Below are 27,753 nucleotides of genomic sequence, written 5' to 3' on the forward strand. Positions count from 1 at the left end.
ATATAAAATCTATGATAACTTGATGGGAGGCGGCGAAATGCCTTGCTTGTCCTTTGAGAAGTTCTACCTTGAGAATGCATCTATAATCAGTTATTTATGCATTAATAAAGCTTAGAAATGCCCTGTGGGAGGAGTTACAGATCAATATTTTATTGGCATCTATAAAATAGAAATATATATGCTTTGGGATATATTAAATTACTGTGTAAGAAATGACACATTGAAATTTAATTCAATACCTTACTATCAGCTTTATTTAGTTAGTAGCAAGGTGGAAACTAGATTTATGAAAGAAAACCAACAGAAAATGGTAAGGGGACACTTCCTAATTGTCCAAACTGTCAATTACTATGGAAGCTAGGTCAAACCTCATGCTTTGTAATAAGTGTAAAATGTTATAGAATATTCCATCTCAAAAATCATGGCTTTGAAAGGAATTATGAGAATTCAGTAAATAATATCTGCCTATTCCACATATATCCTTTCCTAATCAAAAGCATATCAGAAAGATAGGAAGATACCAACACTCTTTACAGTGACCATACTAAAAGTGAGAAATAAGACGTGTGTTGTTGAGGAGATTCCAGACATGCATTTAATATAGGTGTCTAGGGCTTTATAGCTTAAACATGGATAGGTTATCCTGGGCAAACCTCCACAAGACTTAGTTCTCTAAAATACGTGCCCATTTGACTTCCTCTCATCTATTCAAGCTCCTTGAGGCCAGTTTGAATAAACTGCTCTGAGAAAATTATTTTTAGATTCAACAGAGTTCCCAGGGGTATTTTGTCAGTAGAGTCTGACCAAATTTGCACAGCAATATCAAGTATATTCTTTCATGTTGATAACATTCACTTTCAGACTTCTTATAGTTGAATCTAAAGGGTTAGGGGCACTATTACTTAATCTTGTATCAGTGTTTTGGCATCAAGTCTCCCACTTGAAATAAGCAAGAAGAATACTTGAATCCTTATGTGATCTCTTCTAAATAATCTTATTTTCCGAAAAATAAATGATCTACAGAAATAAGATCATTAGTGTTACCAAAAAAGAGCATAGGCTTTAGCTGGCAAAATAAAGACAGTAGGAAAAGTGTTTATCTTCATAGAAGATGTTGTGTGCTATGGTGAAATTATTAAAAATAGAGAATCATATGCATGATGAAACAGATAAAAAGTGGAAGAAAATATACATACAAAAAATGAAAATGGTGATTTTGGAGAGCATTAGAGCTAACTGGATAGAGTAGAGAAAAATTAGAGTAGAGAAAAGCAATCAGTTGTGAAAAAAGAAAAGGTAATAATACGGTCTGCAATAAGCCAAACAAGAAGATCTGGAAAACGAATAATTCATTTACTCCCCATGTTTCATTTTAAATATCTCAAAATTGATATATGATGACCATTCAAAATGATACCAACTAACATTTGTATATATTACTCAGCATTCATCTCAGTGTTATAATTAACAATTTAGAATTATGAAATCTGGATATTGTTTATTCAGGTATATTCCCTAAGAGTTTTCAGATATATTGATATCTTAACATATATTTTATTTCTATTTGAATATAAAATATCATAGAGCATATATAAAATGTATTTTGCTCAATAGAAGCTAAGATGAATAGATTATGAAGATTTTAGATGTTTTTCTCATTGCTCTCTATTTTCTTTTGAATGCCAGTGGGACAAGAGGTAATTGTGTAACTCACTTATCTTATGGAAGGTGTACTTATCATCAGCAAATAGGAAGATTTCCTGGTAACTCAGATGGACTGTGATCAAATCCTATCTCCGCTGCAGTTTTTAGCGGTTTTACTTGGGCAAGTGACTTAACTGGTCACTTAACCCTAAATGTAAAATGATGATGGTAATCTTTTATAAAATGATGATGGTAATCTTTCTTTTTTTAAAGATTGGCACCTGAGCTAACAACTGTTGCCAATCTTTTTTTTTTTTTCTGCTTTCTCTCCCCAAATACCCCCAGTACTTAGTTATATATTTTAGTTGTCGGTCCTTCTAGTTGCGGCATGTGAGACACCACCTCAGCATGGCCTGACAAGTGGTGCCATGTTCCCGCCCAGGATCTGAACCAGCAAAACCCTGGGCCGCGGAAGCGGAGTGCACGAACTTAACCACTTGGCCACGGGGCCGGCCCTGGTGATGGTAATCTTAAATATTATCTTAATCAGCATGGGCTACTGTAACAAAATACCATAAACTGGGTGCGTTATAAAGAACAGAAATTTAGGAGCCGGCCTGGTGGTGTAGTGGTTAAGTTCATGTGCTCTGCTTTGGTGGCCTGGGGTTCACAGGTTCCGATCCTGGGCGTGGGCCTAGCAGTGCTCGTTAAGCCAGGCTATGGTGGCATGCCATGTAAAATAGAGGAAGACTAGCACAGATGTTAGCTCAGTGATAGTCTTAGTCTTCCTCAAGCAAAGAGAGGAAGACTGGCAACAGATGTTAGCTCAAGGCCAATCTTCCTCACACACACAAACAATAAATAAATAAAAACAAACAAACAAACAAAAACCCAGAAATTTGTTTCTCATAGTTCTGGAGGCTGGAAATCTGAGATGAGGGTGTGAGCATGGCCAAAATCTGGTGAGATTCCTCTTCTGGGTTGCAGACTGCCATCTTCTCATTGTAGCTTCACATGGCAGAGAGCAGAGCGGGGAGGTGAGGGCTCTCATGACTCTTATTTTATTGAGGTAACGCTGGTTTATAACATTATATAAATTTCAGGTTGGTGTCATCATATCTCAACTTCTGAAAAGACTACATTGCACCATCAAAAGTCTAATTGCCATCTGTCACGGCACAAATGTGCCTCTTTATTCCTTTCACCCTCCTCCTACAACCGTCCCCTCTGTTAACCACCAATCTGTTATTCTTATCTATGTGTTTGCTTGTTTGTTTATCTTCCACATATGAGCGAAATTGTACCGTAATTGTCTTTCTTCATCTGACTTGTTTCGCTTAGCATAATACCTTCAAGGTCCATCCATGTTGTCACAAATGACAAGATTTCATCTTTTTTATGGATGAGTATTCCATTGTTTATATATATCACATCTTTATCCATTCATCTGTCAAGGGGCACTTAGGTTTCTTCCAAGTCTTGGCAATTGTGAATAATGCTGCAATGAACATAAGGGTGCAAATATCTTTTCAAATTAGTGTTTTTGTGTTAGTTGGATAAATACTCAGAAGTGGGATAGCCGGATCATATGGTAGTCTTGTCCTTAATTTTTTGAGGTATCTCCATACTGTTTTTCATGGTGGCTGCACCAGTTGGCATTTTCACCAGCAGTGTACGAGGCTTTCCTTTTCTCCATATCCTCTTCAACACTTATTTCCTGTCGTTTTAATAATAGCCATTATGATGGGCATGAGGTGATATCTCATTGTAGTTTTGATTTGCATTTCCCTGATAATTAGTGATGTTGAACATCTTTTCATGTGTCCGTTGGTCATCTGTATATCTTCTTTGGAAAAATGTCTGTCCAGATTCTCTGATGATATCTTTGTTGAGGGAGACTGGCCCTGAGCTAACATCTGTTGCCAATCCTCCTCTTTTGCTTGAGGAAGATTGTCACTGAGCTAACATCTGTGCCAATCTTCCTCTATTTTTTATGTGGGATGCCACTGCAGTGGGGCTTAAGCAGTGGTGCTAGGTCCACACCCGGCATTTGAAACCTGTGAACCCCAGGCCCCTGAAGTGGAGTATGCAAGCTTAACCACTATGGGACCTAGCCAGCCCCCTCAGATCCTCTGACCATTTTTTGATTGGGTTGTTTGTCCTTTTGTTGTTGAGTTGTATGACTTTTTTATATATTTTGGATATTAACCAATTGTCAGATATATGATTTTCACATATTTCCTCCCAATTGGTAGGTTGTCTTTTCATTTTGTTGGTGGTCTCCTTTGCCGAGCAGAAGCTTTTTGGTCTGATGTAGTCTCATTAGTTTATTTTTTCTTTTGTTTCCCTTGCCTGAGGAGATATATTCAAAAAGATACTGCTAAGACTGACGTCAATGACCATACTGCCTAAGTTTTCTTCTAGGAGTTGTATGGTTTCTGGGATTACATTCAGCTCTTTAATCCATTTTGAGTTAATTTTTGTGTATGGTGTAAGATAATAGTCTAATTTTATTCTTTTACATGAGGCTGGCCAGTTTTCCCAGCACCATTTGTTGAAGAGTCTTTCCTTTCTCCATTGTATGTTCTTGACTCCTTTGTTCAAAATTGCCTGTCCATGGATGTGTGGGTTTATTTCTTGGCTCTCAATTCTGTTCCATTGATTGGTGTGTTTGTTTTTCCACAAGTACTAAGCTGTTTTGATTACTATACCTTTGGATTATACTTTGAAATCAGGTCGTGTGATACCTCCAGCTTTGTTGTTTTTTTCTTAGGATTGTTTTGGCTATTAGGGGTCTGTTGTTGTTCCATATGTTCCACTGTATATGTTGTTCCATATGCATTTTAGAATTCTTTGTTCTATTTTCATGAAGAATGTTGTTTGGATTCTGATTAGAATTGTATAGATTCTGTAGATTGCTTGAGGTAATATGGATATATTAATTCTTCCAATCCATGAGTATGTAATATTTTTCAATTTCTTCATGTCTTCTATTTCTTTCAACAATATCTTATAGTTTTCAGCATATAGGTCATTCATCACCTTGGTTAAATTTATTCCTGGGTATTGTATTCTTTTTGTTGCAATTGTAAATTGGATTGTATTCTGGATTTCTTTTTCTGCTAGTTCATTGTTAGCGTTTGGCAAAACAACTGATTTTTGTCAGTTGATTTTGTACTCTGCAACTTTACTGTATTCATTAATTATTTCTAATAGTTCTAATAATGGATTCTTTAGGGTTTTTTATATATAAAATCATGTCATCCACAAATAGTGACAGTTTTACTTCTTCCTTTCCAACTTGTATCCCTTTTATTTCTTTTTCTTGCTTAATTGCTCTGGCTAGGGTTTCCGGTACTATGTTGAATAAGAGTGGCAAGAGTGGGCATTCTTGTCTTGCTCCTGTTCTTAGAGGGATAGCTTTCAGTATTTTTCTGTCGAGTATGTTAGCTGAGAGTGTGTGATATACAGCCTATAATATGTTGAAGTACTTTCTTTCTATACGCTTTTTATTCAGAGTTTCTATAAATGGATGTTGAAACTTGTTGAATGCTTTCTCTGCGTCTATGGAGATGATCATGTGATTTTTATTCTTCATTTTGTTAATGTGGTATATCACACTGATTGATTTATGGATGTTGAAGCATTCCTGTGTCCTCAGAAGAAATCCTACTAGACTGTGGTGTATGGTCCTTTTAATATATTATATTTGATTTGCTAATATTATGTTGAGCATTTTCGCATCAATGTTCATCAACAATTTTGGCTTGCGATTTTCTTTTTAGTGTCATGCTTGTCTCTTTTGGTAATAGGGTAATGTTGGCCTCGTAAAATAAGTTAGGAAGCATCCCTACCTCTTCGATTTTGTGGAAAAGTTTGAAAAATATAGGTATTAAACATTTTTTGAATATTTATTAGAATTCATGAGAGAAGCTGTTTGGTCCTGAACTTTTGCTTTTTGGGAGGTTTTTGATTACTGTTTTAATCTCTTTACTCATGATTCGTCTATTCAGATTCTCTGTTTCTTCTTGATTCAGTTATGGGAGGGTGTATGATTCTCAAACTCTACCCATTTCTTCTAGGTTATCCAATTTGTTGACATATAGGTTTTCATAGAATTCTCTTTTAATCCTTTATATTTATGTGGTATCCATTGTAATTTCTCCTCTTTCATTTCTAATTTTATTTATCTGAGGCTTATCTCTTTTTTTCTTAGTGAGTCTAGCTAAAGGTGTGTCAATTTTGTTTTTATTTTGAAAAAACTGGTGATTAGTTTTCTTGATCATTTCTATTGTCTTTTTAGCCTCTGTTTTATTTATTTCCACTCTGATTTTTATTATTTCATTCTTTCTACTGATTTTGGGCATTTTTGGTCTTCTTTTTCCAGTTCTTTGAGGTATAGGATTAGATTGTTCTTTTGAGATTTTGCTTCTTCCTTGAAGTAGGCCTCTAATTGCTATAAACTTCCCTATGGTGCCACATTTGCTGCATTCCACAGACTTTGGCATGTTTTGTTTTCATTTGGCTCCAGGTATTTTTTTTATTTCTCCTTTGATTTCTTCATTCATCCAATAGTTTTTTGATTGTATATTGGCTAGTCTCCACATATTTGTAACTTTTCCAGCTTACTTCTTGTAGTTGATTTCTAGTTTCATACCATTGTGATTGGAAAAGATGCTTGACATGATTTCAGTCTTCCCAAATTTATTGAGACTTGTTTTGTTTCCCAACATATTGTCTATCTTTGAGAAGGTTCCATGTGTACTTGAGGAAAGTGTGTATTCCACTGTTTTTGGATGGAATGCTCTATACATATCTATTAAGTCCATCTGGTCTAGTATTTCATTTAAAGCCAATGTTTCCTTGTTGACTCTGTCTGGATGATCTATCCATTAATGTAAGTGGACTATTAAAGTCCCTTACTATTATTGTGTTGCTGTCAATTTCTCCCTTTAGGTCTATTAACAGTTGCTTTACATACTTTGGTGCTCCTATGTTAGGTGCGTATATGTTATGTCTTCTTGGTGGATTGTTCCTTTCATCACTATATTGTCCATCTTTGTCTCTTGTTATCATTTTTGGCTTGAAGTCTATTTTGTCTAATATAAATTTAGCTACATCTGCTTTCTTTTGCTTGCCATTTGCTTGGAGTATCATCTTCCATTCCTTCATGTTGAGCCTATGTTTGTCTTTAGAGGTGAAATTGGTTTCCCGGAGGTAGTATATTGTCTGGTCTTATTTTTTAATCTATCCAGCCGCTCTGTATCTTTTGATTTGTGAATTCAATCCATTTACATTTAGGGTGATTATTGATATATGAGGGCTTAACATTGCCATTTTATCTTTTGTTTTCTGGTTGCTCTATATTTCCATTGTTTCTTTTTTCCTTGTGTTTCTTTCTGCTATTTCAGCTTGGTGGTTTTCTGTAATGTATTTCTCAGTTTTCTCTTTTTTTATGTTTTGTGACTGTGTTCTGAATTTTTGTTTTGTGGTTGCCATGAGATTTGTACAAAAGATCTCATAAATGAGATAGCCTTTTTTCTGCTGATCACATCTTATCTCCATTAACGTTTGCATGTTCCATCCCTTACCTCTTCTCCTATGTTTTTTTTTGTCCCAAATTATTCTTTTTTGTGTTGTGAGTTTGTGACCAAATTGAAGTGGTTATAGTTATTTTTGATGTTTTCTTTTCCTTTAGCCTTTATGTTAAAATTGTTTACTAACTTATTCTGACATAGAGCTGCAATTTTCTGATTCTATCTGTCTATTCATCACCTTGCTTAAAGCTTTGCATACCTTTGCCCTTTTGTTTCAGGTAGGAAAGCTCTTTTCAAGATTTCTTCTAAGGAAGATTTAGTGGCAATGAACTCACATAACTTTTATTTGTCTGGGGAAGACTTTATTTCTCCTTGTTTGAAAGATAACTTTACTAGATACAATATTCTTGGATGATAGTTTTTATCTTTCAAAATTTTGACTACATCATTTCACTCTCTCCTGGCCTGTAGAGTTTTTTCTGAGAAATCCATTGATAGACAAGTAAGGGTTCTTTTTTAGATTAGTGTTCTCTTTTTTCCTCTGGCTGCTCTTAATATTCTTTCTTTGTCATTGGCTTTTGGCAGCTTTAACATAATATGCCTTGGAGAAGATCTTTGTGCATTGAGATAATCAGATGTTCCCTTAGTTTTGTGTACTTGTATATCCAGTTCATTCCTAAGGTTTGGGAAGTTCTCAGCTATTATTTCCTTAAATAAGCTATTTGCTCCCTTCTCCCTCTCTTCTTCTTCTGGGATACTCATTATCCTTATGTTGTTTTTCTTAATTGAATCAGATATTTCTTGTAGGATTTCTCTTTTTTTAAAATCTTAGTTCTCTCTCCTCTTCCACCTGAATCATTTCTAGATTTCTATCTTCAGTTTCACTAATTCTCTCTTCCATATTGTCTCCTCTATTTACAATGCTTCCTGCTTTATCCTTTATCTCACTTATTGAGTTCTTCATCTCCAGATTTTCCATTTGATTTTTTTTAATAGAGTTTCAGTTTCTTTGGTGAAGTTCTCTTTCTGTTCATTAATATTATTCCTGAGCTCATTGAACTGTCTTTCTGAATTTTCTCATAGCTTGTTTAGTTCCTTCATGACAGTTATTTTGAATTCTCTGACAGATCACAATCTTTTGTGACTTCAAGCTTGTGTTCTGGAGGATTGTCATTTTTTTTTTTTTTTTTTTTTTTTTGGTAATACCCTCTTACTCTAGTCTTTCATGGTGTTTGATGAGTTGTTCCTCTGCTGGCACATTTGTAGTGGCAAACATCTTTCTTATTTGGGTAAGACTTTGTTTACTTTGATTCTGAGCTGCTTCTGGTTATATTTGAGAGTCTTCACTTTCCCCCCTCCACTGCCTCTGCCAGACGTTTCATCAGTGCCCTCATTATGCTACTTCTGGCTCCAAAGTTGCTGATTCCTTTGTGCTTATAATGTCACTGCAGCTGCAGTTGTTGCCCCTGGGGTTGCCAGGCTCGTGAGCACCTCTTCTGTTTTTGGGGTCACCAGTTCCCCCACTGTGGTTAGGAAAGGGGAGAGTGAGGTGGGGATCAGTGTCATGGGCATCTCTGCCACATCTGTGTTTGTTGGGTCTGCAGGCACTGCTGTTGTGGGTAGGAGGACCAAATCTGCAGGTGCTGCTGCAGTCAGGGAGGACTAGAGCCCTTGGCTTTGCTGTCACTGTTACTGGGCGCTCTGTAGCCTCAGGTACTGCTGCCATGTGTGCCACCTGTGCTGCTGCTCCTGGGTTTTCTTGGAATGCTAGTACTGCTGCTGGTGGGGGTGCTGGGCTCATTCATGGGTGTCATCACAACTGCCAGGTGGGCCAGTGTTGTGGGCAACACCACCACCATCTCTGATGGATGGCTACCTGTGTCATAGGTGCCACCATGTTTCTGGAACCTCTGGTCTTGGGTGGTGGCACAATTCCTGGAACCTCAGTTCACAGGCACTATCATCATTGTCAGGAGCCCAGGGGTCTTGGATGCAGCCCCTGCTGCTTAAAGGGCCAGTGTCAGAGGAGCTGCCACTGAGGGAGTGGACGGCAGCTGGAGGACAAGCACCACTGCAGTTCCTGAAGCCTCAGGTCAATAGTGCCACCTACCACTGCTGGGAAAGGGAGAGGGGCTGAGTCACAGTGCTGCTATGGCCCCTGGAGCCTCTGGTCTCAGGTGCTGGTGCTCTTCATGGAACCTCAAGTCACAGGTACCATCACTCCTGCCACAGGTACCAGGGTCTTGGATGCAGCCCATACTGCTGGGAGGGCTGAGGTTGAAGGCACCACCACCAAAGGAGCGGGGGGCTGGTTTGCAAGCACCATCGCAGTCCCTGGACCCTCCAGCTCTGGGTGCCACAGTGAGTCCTGGAACCTCCAGGAGCATGGGCTTTATGGGTTCCTGGGGCCCCCATTTGTAAGCGTTACTGCAGTACCTGGGGCCTGTTGGTCACAGATATGGCCACAGTTCCTGGAGCCTCCAGTCACAGGAGCTGCTGCAGCTGATTCTCTGGTTCCTCTGTCTCCACAAGGTCCAGTTCACCTACATTCAGAGGTATAGATGTATGGATCTCTCAGGTGTTCTGGTGTGCTGTGCAGAGAGCCTTTTGTTGATCTCTGGATGTCCTAATGGTTATAACTTATAAAGGAGAGACAAAGAAACAACTCACTCTGACACAATACTGACGTCACCCTTTCATGACTCTTATAAGGCACTAATCTCATTCATCAGAGCTCTACACTTGTGACTTCATGTAATCCTAATTACCTCCCAAAGATACCACCTCTTAATACTATCACACTGGATTTCCCTATATGAATTTGGAGGCACACAAACATTCAGGCAATAACACATATCACATAGGATTTTTGTACATTTAGAGTGATGATCCATGTAAATGGCTTAATGCAGTGTCTGCCACATGGAAAGTGTTTAATAAGTGATAGATGTTAATATCATTATCATCACTACTAAAATAGGGTGAAATATTTGTGAAAGAGAGAAAACTTGGCAAATGAAAAGTGATTCAGTGGATTATTCTTCCAAGCTGAAGGAGCATGTAAATAGGAAAATAAAAATACTGCATGATTGTTAAAATGGAAATAAATGGGGAACAAAGACAAGAAAATGATATATGGGCAATTTGTAGGAGAATTTTAAAGCTAAGACATTGTAATGTCTGCAGTAAGGAATTTGGATTTGTTCTCAGGGTCTATCTTTAGAGACTTGAACAAATCACTTTCCATCTACAAGTCTTCAGTTTTCTCACGTGTAAAATAAGAGGAATAAACCAGATTTCTCCTCTGATCTTAAGATCTACCTTAAATTTGATGTAAGGTTTGGTGGCAAGCCAGTTGAGAATTTTGAGAAAGTGGAGAAAATAGTTCAAACAGTTTACAGAAATAAAAATATATTTAGGCTACAGAACATGTGAGATGAAACAAAATTGTTGACCATGTTTTCATTGTTTATAGGAATAGTCAGATCAGCGATGAACTGTGTGGTTGGAGATGTCCCTGGAAAAGAAATATGTCTTCAAAATATGTGGAAGGATGGATGGAAAAAGATACTAAAGGAAAAGTACAAAGTAATTGTACACTATTTTTTTCAAAGCAATTTGAACGAATAAATTTTCTCCAGTGACTGTACACTTTTTATAAGGACCAGTTTTGGGTTTTTTTTTTTTTTTGCCCTTAGCTTATGCCCAGGGACACTTAGAACAGTTCCTGGCACAGAAAAGACACATAGTAACTGATAATAATAAGCCAGAAATAAAGATTGGTGTCACCCAAGAATCCTCCCTCTCGTCCTACTTCTTATTTCCAGTTAGTTCTATCTGTTCCATCTCTTCATCCCTACAATTACTTCCCCGAGATAATCTTCCATCATCTCTTGCAACAACTGCCACAGCAGTAGTCTCTAAGGTACATATTTTCTCCAATCTGTTTTTCATAATGAGGCCAGAATTATCTTTTTAAACCCATATTGAATCATGTCATTTTAAAAATTATTTTCAAGAGGAAGTCCAAATTTCTTATCATGCCGTCATAATCTATTAAAAAACCTTTTTTCAGCCTCATCTTAAAATTTTCCTCCTCTTCCCACTTCTTTCTCACACATTCTAGTTGCTGCCCACATAGTCTTTTCTAGTGCCTAGAACAGTGTAGCCAAAGCAGAGCCTCAATTAATTTTGCTTGAAAGTAATTAAGTTGAACTATATATCTATGTTGTAAAGATCTCAAATTTTTGGGAAGCATTTCAGAGGTGGCATTCATGCATACGTCTCCATGTTTTGTTATTAAAAAGAGCCAACAATTTGCTAATAGAACACAAACATCTATCATTGTTTCATCTAGCAAGCTAAAATGGCTTTAAATCTGTTCATTTTATGTTGATATTACTTTTGGAAACTTTATTTGAAACTTCTGTTTTAAAAGGCAAAATGACTGAATGATTTTTTTGAGAATTAAGATACCTTCCTAGTACATTATGGATCACAATTTCTAATTAAATAGTTGTAGCATAGTTGGTGAATGCCCTAGAAAGTTAATTTATGCTTATTCTTTACTTATAAACAAATACAATCTACATCTTTAAAATGACATACTAAAAAACATGAAAATATTAGCCATGGAAATATTGTCAAAAAAATCCAAAACAATACATGAAGGAGAAATAAACATTTTCCCAAGAAAGAAACACTCAAAGGAGTCAAATCAAAGTCTCATGTTTTTATTTGTGATAGATGTCTTCCTGACATCTACAAACAGTAATCATAGGGACTTGTTCCTGCAAAAAGAAAACTGAGTTGAAAGCCTAAATTGTATGTGGGCATTAACCATTGTTAAGCCCCATTTCCTCACATTTGAAATTTCTCCATTTTAAGTGAAAATACTCTTGGCTTAACTTATATAGAGCTGTTTTTCATAGTTTTTTGGGTTTTTTTGGTGAGAAAGATTGGCCCTGAGCGGAAATCTGTTGCCCATATTCCTCTTTTTGCTTGAGAAAGACTGTTGCTGAACTAACATCCGTGCCAATCTTCCTCTATTTTGTATGTGGGACACCACCACAGCATGGCTCAATGAGTGCTGTGTAGGTCCACTTCCAGGATGCGAACTCACAAACCCCAGGCTGCTGAAGTGGAGCTCATGAACTTAACCACTACACCACTGGGCTGGCCCCTTCCTGGATATTTTTTAAACTGAAAATTACGATAGCCACAAGGAAGCTTTCAAATGGTGACAAAAACTGGGAAAATTATTTTATGAAGCTAAATATAACCCCAAAGGATCTTGATACAAAGGTGACTTTTCATCTTTTTGAAATGTTAACTGAAGCAAATATTGATTGCTTTATGTTCAGGATTTTGCTGTCAAATTTATAATAAGTGTAAATGAACACAGTGATGGGGCAGCTAACTTTTAGGCAACATATCATTACATAAAATTCATGCAAATTGAAATGATAAATCTAATTTGTAAAGATCGAACCATCATATTTTTGTTAAGATTTGAATTTGATCAGGATGGACGTCAAGGCTTTTAAATAGGTATCAAATTAGTCTTATAATACAGTCATGTTGTGTTTTCCTTTAGAAAGATAAAATATGGCTTGAAAATCTTTCTTTAACAAGTCTACTTAGAGACTGTAATCCAATTTGAAAGGAAAGCACAAAATAAAAATCTCTAAAAAAGTGACTTTTACTACCATACTCATGAATATCTGAAAGAGTACACCCCCATTGTTCATAACTCTTTTCATAGTAAAAATATTTTCTTCCTTGTTTCCATAGGGCACGTTCATCAGCATTATAAGACTTCTTTCCATTTTGTAACTTAAACTAAAGGGAAACAATTCTAAATAATTTTCAAAGTATTCTTCATGTTTTCTATGTGTGATTTACGTGAGGTAAATGCATGTGTTGGTATTGATATTTGTCCTCAATGCATTGTTTTCTGTTCATCTGTCCAGATTTCCAACAATAAAATATCCTATGTGTTTTTATTATTGATATCTAATATAAAGTATCCTTTTGCAGGCAGGGGCAAAGTAATAACTTTAAAATTAAGCTTATGTTTGATTACTTCTCTGGTTGTACGGAGGGCACTGTTAACATGAACTCAGGGATGGGTAGAGAGGCTTACAATGACCTATATTCTTTAATATATAGTAACTAAAGCCCAATGAATTTGAGTTTAATTCCAAGGATAACAAACAGTGAATGATTAGTAATGAATGAATGGCAGGCAATTTGGGGGCAGCAATAGTAATTTCTCCTTGGTGTTGTCATTCTATATGCAAATAATCTACCAAGTCAAAAATCAGTCTGCGACAAATTAGATCAGCTCTAAACATAACAGAACATTTTTCCCTCCCTACTTTCTGCTCTCAAATCACTTCCTAAAAAGCATATCCACCTCCAATCTGGGCTCTAGCATATACCAAACTAGGATAATAGGAGTGAGATTTTCATAATGCAATAAAAAATGAATGAAAATATATATATATTTTAAAAAACACTTGGGACTTATGCTAAGTAGTGGCCCATCATGCAGCTTGTAGTAGCTATTCTTCAAAAGTAGCCTCCAAGTGAAACATGAAACACAGCACCTAATATTCGTGAGTTCATCTAATCCCCTCTACCACTGAAACTGTGCTGGCTAAGTGTAACCAGTAAAATGTAATAGAAGTAATGGTGAGTGACCTCTGAGCTTAGGTCATAATAAACCTTGTAGCTTCTGTCTTGGTCTCTTGGAGCATACTCCCTCGGAGAAATTAGCCACCATGCAAGAACTCCGAATATGTTGACAACTTCCCACAGTAACAAAGCTCACACTAACCATGAGAAGAGGTCACAAATGAGATGCCCAGCCAATTCTCAACTCTTCTGGACATCCCAGCTAAGATGTTATACATGTGAATGAAGAAGCCATCTGGACATGTAGTCCAGTCTGACCTTCCGATGTTTCCAGCCCAGTTAACATCTTACTGAAATTGCGTAAAAGACATCAAACAAGAATCACCCAGCTGAACCGAATAAACACAAAGAAGTGTCAAATACAATAAGGAATTGTCATTTTAAGCCACTAATTTTTGTGGTAGTATTTTATGCAGCAACAGATAACTGAAACATTAATTCTTGGCCTTGAAACTGAACCTGTAAAAGCAGCTTTCCTTCATCTCTTTTCTTCTTCATGGTATCTGAACCTTTTAAACAATGTCCAGAGTAAAACAGGACATAAGATATTAGAAATCTTAACAAAGAGCAAAGGAGCAACAAGGAGGGCTTTAAGGGAGTTATAACAGAGAGGCATGATGGCATCCTTGGGGAAGAGGCATCAAGAGTAGTCCTCAACGAGTGATTTCCTAACAGATTAAGAAAGGAACACTTGGATAATCAGCTTCTAGAATTTAGAAAGAAGGCCAAACAAGCTGTTTAAGAAGTGAGTTAAACTACAATCATATATTGTTTAATGATGGGAACCCATTCTGAGAAATGTGTGGTTAGGCAATTTCATTGTTGTACAAACATTGTAGAGTATAATGAAGGGAAACAAAATTTGCTACTCCAAAATGTATCTCTTTAACATGAAGATTATTTTAGGCTGATTATCTTTAACAAACAAAAGACTCAAAGTGTTTTTTTGTTACCTCGCGCTTATAATTGCCTAAAAAAATTCAGCTTAAAAAAACCCTGTCTCAGGAAGTGAGCTACTATCTTAGCATAGCCTGAACTAGGTAGCAGATAGGGAAGAACCTAGAAAAGCCTATTTGTTGGGCTCTTCTCTGTGTTCTTCTGTTTCTTTGTGGCCAAAGAAACACGTGTTTTCCAAACATTTGCTCCTTTTCACCTCCTGTGACTTGCCTTCCTTCTCTTTGAAGTCCACCCCTAACATCATTTTTTGTCTTTAGCTGAGGATGGTATTTAAGGTGAGGGCTTCAGCCATTGGGGCAGCTTACTCAATTTTCCTGGGTTTCTCTTATGTATACATGTTATTAAACTTTTATTTTTCTCCTGTTACTCTGTCTCATGTCAATGTAATACTTAGGCCAGCCAAAAGAATCTAGAAGAGGGGCCAACCCAGCGGCATAACGGTTAAGTTCATGCACTCAGCTTTGGCAGGCCAGGTTCACTGGTTCAGATCCTGGGCATGGACCTACACATCAATCATCAAGCCATGCTGTGGTGGCATCTCACATACAAAGTAGAGGAATATTGGCAAAGATGTTAGCTCAGTGACAACCTTCCTCAAGCAAAAAGAGGAAGATTGACAACAGAAGTTAGCTCAGGGCCAATCTTCCTCACCAAACAACATCAAAAAACCTAGAATGGTAGAGGAATTTTCTTCCTCCCCTGCAGTACTTACATAAACCTAGATGGCATAGCCTACTGCACACATAGGCTATGTGGTACAAATTTTATGGGACCACCATCATATATGTGGTCTGTCATTGACCAAAATCTTGTTGTGTGGTACATGACTGTGCTCTGGAATTTCTCACTCCAGCTTCACTTTGTGTCATTTGCAAGAAATGACTTGAAATTAAAGAAAAGAACTATTGTAATCATCTGTGGAATTCCATGTTTGGTCAAAAATGAGATTCTTTTTCAGTAAGGAACAATATTGTCCATTTTTTCCTGATATTAATAGCAGAGTAAAGCAGTTAGGCCAACATCAAGGACCGCTTCTGTTATACTGAATGCATTCCTTGTGCCCATTTGCACTGTCGCTACACTCCTGGTAAAGGAGTCCTAAAATAAATACGTACTAAGAATTAAATAATAGATAAAATAAAAACATTTACCATTTTAACCCAGTTTTATATCTAGCTTTAGGAAAGGCAGTTTCAAGGAGAAACTGAATGGCATGTATCTTGGGGCCTATTGGGTTTTGGTGTTTGTTTACATAGCTTCACAAATGGTATGTGGCTTTATTGTTTGTGTAGTTTTTTACTTAAAAAAGAAAGAAAGCACAATACATGATTGCTCTATGAGATAACTGAGTGTATCCTTTAAGATTAAAGGTTTTTTCATTAAGAAATAATACATGGGGCTGGCTTGGTGGCATAGTGGTTAAGTTCACACACTCCCTTTAGGCAGGTTGAGGTTCACTGGTTCAGATCCTGGGTGTGGACCTACACCCCACTTATTTAGCCATGCTGTGGCAGGCATCTCACATGTAAAGTAGAGGAAGATGGGCACGGATGCTAGCTCAGGGCCAGTCCTCCTCAGTAAAAAGATGAGGATTAGTAGTGGATGTTAGCTCAAGGCTAATATTCCTCAAAAAGAAAATAAATAAACCAAAAACATACTGCTGTTTTTCCCCAAAATGCTTAGATAGTAAATACATCACCAAAAAATGAATGCTTACTGGAAAACAAGACATCCAAAATGAGATTACCATGTACAAAACTAGTTTTAAATGAATAATATTTTTTAACTCTATTATTGGAAAAAATGAAAAAAAACCGTAATTTCACTTCTGCTTCTGAATAAGATCTTTACAGTTACAGGTCAATACTCCTATTGAAAAATTAGAAAAAAACCTGACAAATTACAAAAAAAAAGTGTATTTTTAAAGGAATCAGAAATATGTAGAAGCAAGGAGGAGTAAATGAACCAAAAACCTAAGTAAGCAGAGAATCTTTCTGAGTTGATGATCTTCAGCTATTACTTCTCCAGGGGCATATGCCCATTCTGTGTGCTAGAAATGTATCAGACTTTTCCAGATTTCAAACTTCCCCAGACAGAGTGCCCCTGCTGGGGTAAAGGAAAATTAACAAAGCTTTGAGCGGTTTTTGCAGCTGGCTTGGATGACAAATTGAACAATTAAAGAAACTGATACACATGACCAGGTTTCAATAAGAGACACTTCCTTACTTCTAGTGTAGTGCAGGAGGCTGAGGAACTAAGCAGAAAGTCTCTAAAAGGTAGAGAGAAATCTTTTCAATTTTGCTGGGCTTGGAAAACAAAGACTTTCCATAAGTACATTGCCACTGTCTTCCTCAAGACATTTCCTAGATTTTGAAGCAATCAATGGCAGCAGACTAGCAAACTAAGCTAAAAGATCTAAAGGGAAGAACTAGAATCTCTAAAGGACCCAGGAGACAGAGACCCACCAAAATCCTAGTTGGAAGCCTAGATAGGCCACACCTACGACCAAGGAAAAACAAGAGGTAGACTGAATCTCACAAACTGAAGCCTAGCTTCAACCAGCTCAATTTTAGATTGAAGGTATGAGTAGGTCACTTTATCAGCCTAATAGAGAAAAGGGACAATCCTCTCTGGTGAAATACAAAATCAGTTGGAGCCTCTATAGCTCTGTACACATAATACCCAGCATATGATTTAAAAACTGACAGAAATACAAAGAGGCAGAAATATATTGCAGTTAATCTATAGAAAAGGCAAATAAGATGCAGATGCTCACATGATTCAGAGAATGGAGTTAGAAGAAAAATGAGCTTAGAATAACTGTAATTAATATGTAAAGAAAAAATTAGGTAAATGAGTAACAAGGTAGATGAAAACAGAGAATTTTAACAGAGATTTTGAATATAAAAGAAAGGATCAAGAGGACATTCTAGAACTGAAACACGTAATATCTGTAATTAGGAATTAAGTGTATGGGTTAAATAGCAGATTGGACAGCATGACACATGATTAATGAATTTAAACACGCATAAATAGAAAATATCCAAACAGTAGCACAAAGAGTACAAGTAACGGCAGAAAGACAGAACAAAGTATAATAGCTAAGTGGGACATGCAATAACATATATATAATTTAAATTCTAGAAAGAAAAGAAAAAAATGTGACAGCAGCAATAGTCAGAGATAATGGCCAGTAGCTTTCCAAAACCAGTGAAAGATATCATCCCACACATTCAAGAAGCCCAATAAAATCCAAGGAAGATAAACACAAAAATAACCATACTTAGGCAAATCATAGTAAGACTTTGAAAACCAGAGACAAAAAAATTTTAAACCTTGTAGAGTAAACATAAAAGTACAAATTACTGTCAAAGTAGCAATAATAACCCTGACAGATGACTTCTCAATAGAAATGATAGAGGGCAGAAGACAAAAGCAAAACTGAAATATTCATAGGGTTGAAAGAAAATAGCTGGTAACCTAGAATACTTTACCCAATAAAAGTACTCATTATGAAACAATATTAGTGATTATAAGGGGTCATTCCAGTACAAAAATATTAAAATTTGCATTTTTTTAACCAATCAAATCACTCCAAAATATGTAAAACAAAAAGTAAAAGAAGTTAAAGTAGAAATAGGCTATGATTTAAATTTCCATCTAAAGAAACTAGGAAAACAGAGCAAAATAAACTTCAGAAACACAGGAGAGAAGAAATAATACAGATAAGAGTAGAAAATTGTATAGGAAAGAAAAGTAAAATAGAAAATATCTACAAATACCTTTGTTAATTTTTTGAAAAGATTAATAAAATTGATAACCTAGTATGACTTATCAAGGGAAAAAAGAGAGAACAAATATCTCCTATTTCAGAAATTACAATAATGAAAGCAATTATAGATTCTTTAGACATGAGAGAGATAAGAATATATTATGAAAATCGTTATACTAATAAGCATAAAAATTTGAAGTAAATTCCTCAAATTTACAACATACAAAAGCTAATAGAAGAAGAAAAAATATGAATAGTCAAATATCTATCAAATAAATTTGAAATGTTTATCAGAAAATATTCCCACAGAGAATATCTCAGACCCAGGTGCTTTGCTGGTGAATATTTCTAAATATTTAATGAACACTAATACAGTAAAACTCTTCAAGAAAATAGGAAAGAAGGGAATACTTCATAAAATTTATTTAATGGAGGAAGCATAATCTTGATTTCAAAATCTGACAAGGACATTATAAGGAAGAATAGTTTGAAACCAATCTCTATCATGTAAATAAATGCAAAAATGCTTAACAAAATATTAGTAAATTGAATTTAATGATATATAAGAAAGATAGTGCATCACAATCAGAGTTTATCACAAATAATCAAGGCTGGTTTGACATTTAATAATCAGTTAATTTACCACATGTTCAAAAAATAGGAGAAAATTGTATGATCTCATCAATAGGAACAAAAAAAGTATGATCATATCAATAGATTAAAAAATTAGAAGCATTTAGGGAGGAGGTTCACGATGGTTCAAGAGGAGGTTCAGAGGAAGACCCTCAACTTACCTCCTTCCACAGACACAACAAATATATAGATACATATGGAACAATTTCCTGTGAAAAGAACCTGAGAACCAGCTGAATATTTGCTCCACAATAGAAGATAAAAAAAAAAGCTACACTGAGACAGGTAGGAGACAAATGATCTTGCCCAAAACCCCACCCCCAGTGTGACGACCCACAATGGAGAGGGATCTCACAATAATAATAATGATAATAATATATGGAGCTTCTCCCTGAGAAGCAAGGGGATTTTACGCTACACCAGGCACCCCAACCTGTGGGTGCTGCACCAAAGAGAAGAGCACCTAAAACATCTGGCTTTGAAAAACAATGGGGCTTACATTCAAGAGAAACATAGGGCTATAGGGAAGAAAGATTCCAATCTGAAAGGACTCACAGGCAAATCCACTCACCCAGGGACCAAACACGAGAGGTTTAAAAAGAGCCTAGACTATATGTAAAGGAAATTCACTTGCTAACCTTAAGCATCTTCCAGAGGGGCAAAAGTTAGTTGGAACTCTCTCCAAGGACAGAACATTGAGACATTCCATTTTTATGGATTCCTCCTAACTCGCTGGTGCCAGTGCTGTCATGCACATATTTGCACTCTAACTCTAACCCATTAACAGCTGTGGGTGAACAGCCTTGCACACCCCAGGCCATGTGGCATCACCAGACAAGGAGGGTGACCAGTTCCACACCCCTAAAATGCTCACATAGCCCTGATAAATGTGGCAGATGAGTAGCCTTGCACCCCAGCACCCCTCACTAAGCCCAACAGAGCACAGGCACATGCAGCCCCACACAGGGGATGCCCCTTGAGCACCAGGCTCAGGTCTCTAGGGGAAATTGTATTTCTGGACCCCACGGGTTTGAAAAAATTGGAGAGACTGTTAAAGAGACAGCCAAGAAGTAGGGCAAGGTTAAATGATTAGATTCCTCCTACACAGGGCCACTCTGTCAAGAGAGGGAGAGATAGCTGTTTCACATAATACTCAGAAGCAAATACAAAGAGTCAAGCAAAATGAGGAAACAGAGAAACATGTTGCAAATGAAAAAACAAGATAGAACACCAGAGAAAAAACCTAATGAAACAAAAATAAGAATGTACCTGATAAAATGTTCAAAAGTAATGATCATAAAGATGCTCACCAAACTCAGGAGAAGAATGGATGAACACAAAAAACTTCAACAAAGAGAGAGAAAATATAAGAAAGTACCAATTGGAACTCACAGTGCAGAGGAATACAGTAACTGAACTGAAAAATACACTAGAGGGAATCAACAGCAGAGTAGATGATACAGAAGAATGGATTCGGAACCTGAAAGACAGGGCAATGGAAAACACTCAAACAGAAGGCAAAAAGAAAAAAAAGCAATTTAAAAGATAAGGTTAGCTTAAGGGATCTGTGGGACAACAACAAGCACACTAGCATTAGCATGGTAGGGACCCCAGAAGGAGAAGGGAGAGAAAAAAGGGCAGAAAACTGATTTGAAGAAACAATGGCTGGAAATTTCCCTGTCCTTGGGAAGAGAGACATCCAGGTCCAGGAAGCACAGACAGACCCAAACAGGACAGACTCAAAGGGGTCCACAATAAGACACATTATAATTAAAATATCAAAAGATAAAGAGAAAATCTTAAAAGCAGCAAGAAAAAAACAACTAGCTACGTACAAGGGAACCCTCATAAAACTATCAGCTGATTTTTCAGCAGAAACTTTGCAGGCTGGAAGGGAGTGGCGTGATACATTTGATGTACTGAAAGGAAAAAAATTCCAAACAAGAATACTCTACTAGCAAAGTTATCATTCAGAATTGAAGCAGAGAGAAAGAGTTTCTCAGACAAGCAAATGCTAAAGGAGTTCATCACCACTAAACCAGACTTAAAAGAAACGTAAAGGGATTTCTTTAAGGTGAAAAGAAAAAGTCATAACTAGAAATAAGAAAATATGTGAAAGGAAAAATCTCATTGGTAAAGGCAAATATATAGTAAAAGTAGTGAATCAAACACTTACAAAACTAACATAAAAGTTAAAAAACAAAACTGGTAAAATCAACTATAACTACAATAATTAAAGGATATACAAAATAAAAAGATGCAAAATATGACATCAAAAATATAAAACATGGAGGGCAGAGTAAAAATACAGTACTTTTAGAATGTATTCAAACTTAAGTGACTATCAACTTAAAATATACTGCTATATATTTAGGTGTCATATATGAACTTCGTGGTATCCATGAACCAAAACCTATAATAGACAGACAAAAAATGAGAAAAGAATCTAAACATAACACTAAAGACCATCAAACCACAAGAGAAGAGAGCAAGAGAAGAAAACAAAAGAGAGGACTACAAAAACAACCAGAAAAAAACTTAATAAAATGGCAAAAGTACATGCCTATCAATAATTACTTTAAATGTAACTTGACTAAATTTGCCAACCAAAAGACATAGGATGGCTGAATGGATAAAAAAACAAGATCCATCTATATGCTGCCTACAAAAGACTCACTTCGGATCTAAAGACAAATACAGACTGAAAGTGAATATAAGTGTTTGATGTGTTAATTGTATATTGTTCTTATATATGCAATAAGGTGTTACCCAAGGAATTCTGACTAATAATATTTAAATAGTGTAACCCATCTCCACATATTTCAAATTTTTAGTATATTTTCCTAAAAATATTATTAAATTGACATTTTCATTAATTCATACAATTTTTTATAAATTAATCAATACTGACTAAGTTTCAATATAAAATAAAGTGGGATATCCCAATAATCTAATATTTTAAAAGAAATATCTTTTATGTAGTTTTTCCATTTTCTTTAAAATGCAGTATTTTCCATACTGAGTTCCAAAGGATACACAAATTTCAATGTGTTTGCTGGATAGTCTTCTTTTTCAAGGGAGAAGTTAGTAGTCATGGAGAATCTAAATGTAATAACAGAAAATGGCATCCTCTCACATTGAGATTCTAAAGATTCCACGTAAATATTAAGTATGCTTAAAGAGCACTGGAAAAGTGGATACTTTCCCAAATTTTGTCCCTTGCTGTGCATTATTTTGCCTGGGTTACCATAACAAGGTCCAGCAGACTGGGTGGCTTACACAACAGAAATTTATTTTCTCACAGTTCTGGAGGCTAGAAGTGCAATATCACAGTGTTGACAGGGTTGATTTCTTCCAAGGTCTCTTTCCTTGGCTTGTAGAGAGCCATCTCCTCTCTGTGTCTTCACATGGTAGTTCCTCTGTGCCCAGCTGGATTTTGTTCTCCTTTGCTTGTAAAGACAGCAGTCACATTAGTTTAAGGTCCACCCACATGAACTGGTTTTACCTTATTACCTCTTTAAAGGCCCTATATCCAAATACAGTCACATTCTGAGATACTGGGGATTAACAGTTCAACACATGGATTGGGTGGGTGGGGGGACATAATTCTACCAATTAAAGACTGTTTCTCAGATACTGTGAACATTTGTTTCAAAATTGTTATCTGTCAATGGTATCACAATTTCCCAAAAGGATAATATCGAGGGGGAGGTCTGAGCATTTTAAAAATCATCTACTTTTACCTTTTATGATTATGTCAGTATTGCATGGTGTTGGTAGTATTGGGGCTCATATTGCAGGCTTCCAATTGAATTCATATTGTTGGCATTCAGTTTTCATGCTAAGAATTTTCAAAAAAAATTTTTTTGAGACCTACTGAACTAGAAACTAAGGTGTGTGTTTATGTGTTTGTGCATTTGTGTGTGTGCATATAGTCTTTACCTCTGTTCAAATTGAAATTTTTCTTCCATCTACATTCATCAAGAAGGCATATCACCAGTACTTATTTTCTAATCTCCAAGCATACACTTTTGTGCCACTTTACTACTGTGACCCTTCAAATCTTGTCTCCAAAATTGCTTCTTTAAAGAATCCTTTCCAGGGCCTCTTCTCATGCCACTTCATTTTATGATTAATATACAGTATACATGTCAGCATTTATTGTAATTAAATTATTATGAATACATTTATTCATTTACTGTCTATCTCTCCTACTAAATGATAAACTCCGTGAGGACAAGGATTCTCTTTTGTATCCTATCACATACCCAGTACCTGGCAGGGAGCAGAACTCTGTAATTGTTTTTCAATTATGGAAGATGGAAAGGAGTTCACACAACACCTTGAGAAAGTAGAGGGCTCTTTAGAAAAAGCAATGATGACAGGTTGACATACATCTGGGTCTGTTCTCTATGGCTGGGGCCTGGGAATGCAAAATCACCCTGGCAAAATCAATTTGCTAGCCCAAAGTGCCCCAAACTTAGTTATAAGAAAATACATGGAACCCTTAATTAATACATTCCTTTCCTTGAATATTTGACATCAGGTGGGAACAGGGAATTTGTATTTTAACAGGAACCCTGGGTAATGCTTGTCTCATTAGGAAATTTTAAGCCTAAATAAAACAAAACTTCAAATTCAGAGAACAACTCTCAATAGAAAAAATTATAGAAACAAAAATTTGTTAATTGTAGGGATGTGAAAAGCTTTTCTTTTCTTTATTTTGACAATCCACTTGAAAATATTTAAGAATTTTCTTTTATATGGTATTCATATATGCAAAAATTATTTATTATAATAGATCCCAATGACAGATTTTTCAAAATAGGAAATATCTTTTATTTGGAAATATTTTTAGATTTACAAAAGTTGCAAAGATAATGCAGGTAATTCCAAGTCCTCTTTATCCAACTTGCCATAATATTTATACCTTATACCTTGAGTTACAGTCAAAACTAAGTAATTAACATTGGTACTATATTATTAACTAAACTATGGATTCTATTCACATTTTATGAGCTTTTCTACAAATGAACTCTTTTCTATTTCAGGATCCCATTTAGGACATAACATTGCGTGTAGTCTTCATGTCTCCTTAATCTCCTCCAATCTTTACATTTCCTCAGACTTTCCTTGTTTTTCCTGACCTTGGCCGTTTTGAGGAGTACCGGTCAGTTGTTTTGCAGAATGTTCCTCAATTTGGATTTGTCTGGTGTTTTCTGATTATTAGACTGGAATTATGGGTTTTCCTTGGAGAAGGACCACAGAAATAAAGTGCCCTTCTCATCACATCATATCAGGGGTACATGATATTATTATGACTTAGCCCTTGTGATCATAATCTTGATTACTTGGTCAAGGTGGTATCTACAAGGTTTCTTGACTAATGGGTTTCTATTAATCTCTTTTTATTCTCTATTCTTTGGAAGCAAATCATAATGTCCAGCTCACTCAAAGGAAGGGGGAGGATTAAATCCCACCTCCAGGGGGATGAATATCTACATATATTATTTGGAATTCTCCTGTAAGGAAGATTTGCCCCTTCTCTTCAATTTATTTCTAGTAGGAGATATTTAACATGGAGGAAATAGAAATCTATTTGGCTGTTTCATCATTTGCTTCTAAGAATAATCTGTACTTCTACTTTACTTTCAGTACACGTTTGCAAATTCACTCCTCTCTCCTCTAAATTACACGTATTCAGAATTTTTTCCTTTTCATTCTCATGAGTTACATTTGCTGAATGCTTCTTATTTTAACCAAAAACAAATGAAAAGACAAATTTTTTGGTACTGAAATATATATGCTGTATAGAGATTTTTATTTCACTACGTATAAAGTCAACTACAATATTTTAATAAAAAGAAGTAAACTGAGGAATAAGAAAAATGTGCTTTCTGAAAGTTGCCCCTGGACATTTGGCATATATTTCATTTTATTATGCCAAAACTGACTATAGTGTCAGCAAGTTATTTAAAATGCTAATATGAGATAAGAAGTTGGTTGAAGTTGTAGGTCTAGCCACATAATTAATTTATTAATTAGTGATAAATTATAGTCTTTTGTTATAATATTTTTGGTAGACAATTTAGACCTACCACGTGTCTAATGCTTTTATATATGTTAATTAATTCCCAACTGAATAATGACCCAGTCTATAACTAAGGATATGCTCAAATAATCAAAAGTAAAATACAAAGAAAAAAATTGAGAATTATAGTTTTTGGAAAGTTGTTAGAATAAAGCAATTTCTGTCTTAATTACCACTATAAAGCATTTCCTTTGCACCCTAATCTATATGTTCCCCACACCCATCTTGTCCCAAAAACTATCTGTGCCTAGAGAATATTTTTTTCAAAGTTAACTGAAGAATCTTGTTTTAGAAATATGTATGATGACTTTGTTTGCATTTCTAAGAGAAAGCACAAGTGAGAAACATAGTGAGATGGTAAACAGAGTTTTCCCTTGTTGTTCCTTCTACTCTTTAAAAGAATACCTGGTTCCTTCACACGACCAAAAGGCAGGTCTTGGATTCCTAAGGAATTCTAGGTAAAGACCTTGTTTTTGAACGCTTGATGACCACTCCAGTGATCCATAACCCAAACCTTACATGTTAGATCGGAAAATAATACTCTGTAGCAGGGATTGGCAATTACAACCCACAGGACAAATCCCACATGCCACCTGTTTTGTAAACAAAGTTTTGTTGGAATACCGTCACCCTCATTTATTTACTATTATCTATGATTGCTTTCCCATTACACCTATAAGGTTGAGAAGCTGTGGCAAAGACCCTATGACCCACAAAGCCTAAAGTATTTACTGTTTGGCCCTTTACAGCAAAATTTTGCTGCCTCCTGCTCTGTATATTTAACTAATACCAAAGTGAAATCTAAATCTCAATCTACATCATCTCTTAAGTTGTTCCTAAGTGCAAAATGCAGTCTCTTTTGATCATTCTAAGAAAAATATGTTAAATAAAAATTAAAATATTTTTCAGGAAAACATTATACAGAATTTTTGCAATTAAACTTATAGCTATAAATATCTATGAATATGTATATAATTTTCACAAATGTCTGGAGTGTAGCATAAATAGTAAAAAGACTCCCTATGCCGTGTGAATTTGGCATTTAATATATGTTACTGTGTCCTCAACTTCTGCTTGACTCTTCTGGAACATAGGAAATTAGAAAAAAGTTCACTGAGGGGCTGGCCCAGTGGCAAAGTGGTTAAGTTCACATGTTCTGTTTCAGCAGGCCAGAGTTCGCAGGTTCGGATCCTGGGCACAGACCAACACATTATTTATCAAGCCATGCTGTGGTGGCATCCCACATACAAAATAGAGGGAGACTGGCACATGTTAGCTCAGCAACAATCTTCCTCAAGAAAAAATATGCTAACTCAAAGCCGACCTTCTTCACCAAAAAAAATGGAGGTGCACTGATTTGCAGCCCAAGATGTTGTATATGATAATAGTTTAAAAATAAAACCAGTTGCCTGTCACAGAAAACGTAAAAATGAGCCATGTTTTGGTTCACTAACATCCAGGTCAATGTTTCCTAATTATAAAATAAAAACTTGAGGAAAAAAATGACAGAAGTAAAGCTGTATATTCATTCTCTTCTTTATAAAGGAGGCATAATATCACAAATTGAAACTGTTTTAATAGAATTCATCATTATTTTACTTTAGTCATTAGTTGGCTTTGAAGAATTTTCACATATTAGATTCCCAGAGTGAATTAATAGTATTTTTGTTATCTAAAACAAGAAACCTTTTTTAATATGATAAAGTTACTATGCTATTAACCATTTAAAATGACGAGAACAACAACAAAAAATTTGTTTCTTAAATTAATATTCTAATTTTAAAAACAAATAGTATTTATACCTTTTAATCCATTTCGAAGCCTAAGTCTTGCTTTCAACTCTTTATATTTCTTTTGGGCTTTTTTCCCCATCCTCAATCAAAGATTTTGCAAAGCAAATCAGCTTGAACATATGACCCTAGTACTATTATCTGACCGTATGACTTGTAGTATCATATGACCAGTGGACAGAAGGGAGCATTCTTGGAAGTCATTTAATTTACACTTATGCTTCCCTTAACACCTCTGTGTACATTTATCTATGTGTATCTTCCTATGTATTACCGCATATCTGCAAGTTTCATTAGATTGTTCAAATTTGCAGATAAGTAAGCCAATAGAATTTTGAGAGTCAAGTGACTCAATGGTAATATGAAAGATTATGCAATGATAGAAGTAAGAGAAGAGTTATATTGATTCAAGCCAGGTTATTACAAATATTAATTATATCCTAAGAGATACGAAAGTAGAGTAATTTTCAGTTTTTTAAAAATATCTGCTATCAGTTTGACTATCAGGGATATGTTCTTCAATTTTAAGGCAAAGTTATAACTTTTAATTAGTAGTGAACATTTACCTAGAATCAGATTGCATTCCATGGCTACAGTCCTGGGTGTTCTTTACTTTAAAGTTCAAAATTA

Source organism: Equus przewalskii, chromosome X (assembly GCF_037783145.1).
Source record: "Equus przewalskii isolate Varuska chromosome X, EquPr2, whole genome shotgun sequence".
Taxonomy (NCBI): domain Eukaryota; kingdom Metazoa; phylum Chordata; class Mammalia; order Perissodactyla; family Equidae; genus Equus; species Equus przewalskii.